This window comes from Myotis davidii, unplaced genomic scaffold (assembly GCF_000327345.1).
Source record: "Myotis davidii unplaced genomic scaffold, ASM32734v1 scaffold309, whole genome shotgun sequence".
NCBI lineage: Eukaryota > Metazoa > Chordata > Mammalia > Chiroptera > Vespertilionidae > Myotis > Myotis davidii.
Window position 1 is genome coordinate 6,771,539 of NW_006383013.1, and position 2,372 is coordinate 6,773,910.

Here is a 2,372-nt window from a genome sequence, read left to right on the forward strand (position 1 = left end):
CCACATGTGACATGTGATGTCCTCCTCCCTCATTGTTCTTTTCTTTCTGGATTTCTTTCTTCTCCTTTATTTTGTAAATATAGACCTTTTTGGCTATTTCCAGCTCCCTTGGCTTATGTAAATGCCACTGTTGCTGCTCCCTGCACCTGGCTTCCTTGTGTTATGGAGATGTACCTTCCCCCCATCCGTAGCCCTGTGTTTTTCCATGAACCCTAATTCTAAAAATTCTCTATATCTGCCTATATTCCCCTAAAATTCCTGTTTCACTTGCTCAGAGTGGCCTTGAACATCTGGTGTACTCCTGATAGGGCCCCCACATGACCTTCTGATACATGGAACAATGCTCAACCAGCTGAGCCACACCAGTGTCACTTCTTATACAGGACTAATCCCACCAGGAGGACGTTACCCTCTTGACCTCATGTAAACCTAATCACCTCCCCAAAGCTCTGTCTCCAAATACCATTACACTGGGTGGTAGGGCTTCAGCATGTGGCTTTTGAAGGTTTGAATGTGACACAATTCAGTCAATAACACATATTTTCTGCTTCAGATACAGCTAAAGCCGCTTGCAGGCCCCTGCACTTTCCTATATCTTTCCTCTGGCTGGACTGCTTGCCCGTATTTTTTGATAACCTTCCTTTTCAAAACCCAATTCTAAATTCTAAGAAGCATAAATGGAGTTTAATCCTTCTTTTGCTGGATTTTCTTCCTTTTCATAAAATGTTCCTTTGTGCTATCCCTGACTGTATGTATTTGATCTTAAGCATTTTGCTACATTTTTTATTCCAAATTATAATTGGGTTGTAGTGAGGCAAGTGCCATGTTTTGCAAAATAAATACTGCTATAAAAAGAATCTCTTAATTATGAAAAGACTTTGACAACACAACTAAGAGGTCTCTTATCTTTAGCAATATGAGACTACATTATAAGCCAGAGGTGGGGAGGAGGGAAGCATAACTCAGAGTTTATTGTGGCAAGATTTAGAATCATAGAATTGTGATCCCTTTATCTCTCATAGAACATATTTCAAAAGCTCCATGCTTGAGGTGACTTGTTTAAGATCATATAGCTAGGTAACGGTGATGATATAAACCCAGATCTCTTGGTTTCCAGTCTAATGTTTATTCATTAAAATACACTTTTTTCACTAGAAACCTAGTAGGTTGTATTTATTTTCTATTTATGCTTAAAAATTACAACAATGTGAGTAGCGTAAAACATACATTTATAACCTTACAGTTTCCATGAGTCAGGAGTCCTGGCACAGCGTGGCTGAGACCTCTGCCCAGGGTCTCCCACATCTGCACTTGAGGTATCTGTTGCCTGGAGTCCCCTTCCAAGCTGACAAGAATATTGGCAGAATTTGTCTCCCTGAAGCTATAAAACTCATGGCAGCACACGCATTGCTTCTTCAAGGCCAGCAGATGAGAGCGTCTGTTTCTCTGAATCTCTGGACCATAAACCTTCTTTTAAAGGGCTCATCTAATTAGGCCAGGCCCTGCCAGGATAGTCTCCCTTTTTATGAACTCAAAGCCAACTGATTAGGGGCCTCATATCTATGAAAAATCCCTTCCCCTTTGCTGTCTAGTGTAATCTAATCTTAGGAGTGACATCCATCACATTCACAGGTTCCAGTCATGCTCTAGGCCTGGGGACTATACAGTGTGTGTATGTCTCATTACTTTTTTAAAAACTTTTTTTAAAATTGATTTTTAGAGTAGAAGAGAGAGGGAAAGACAGAGAGAAATATCAATGTGAAAGAAACACATTAATTGGTTGCCTCCTGCACACGCCTGACCAAGGCCCATATAGCTAGGTAACGGTGGTGGTTGGTCCGCAGGCCGACGCTCTATCCACTGAGCCAAACCGGCTGGGGCTGTTGTGTTAATTTTTAAAAATTAGGAAAAGCAGCAACAGGGAAAACCAGTTACTCTTGTTTGTTAATTTTTTTCCTACAAAAAGCTTTATTGTATCTATTTGGTCCACTGTATGGGAGAGGGCTCCAGGGCCGTTCAAAGGCTGCCCAGTGGCTGCAGGCAGAGGATCAGGCAGAACTGGGGAGTACAGGGGCCCCTCAGAAGCTTTTGGGCTCCACAGGCTCCTAGTCATGCTTGAGGGCGAGCCTTTTTATTTTATTTATTTCTTTATTGTTAATCTTCACCCAAGGAGAGTTTTTAGAGAGAGTGGAAGGGAGAGGGAGAGGCAGAGAAACATTGATGTGAGAGAGACATCGATTGGTTGCCTCCTCATGTGCCCCCACCAGGGTGGGGGATCAGCTTACAACCGAGGTACATGCCCTTGCCCTTGGCCGTAATTGATAATTGAACCAGCGACCCTTCAGTGTGTGGACCGATGCTTTAACCCAGGG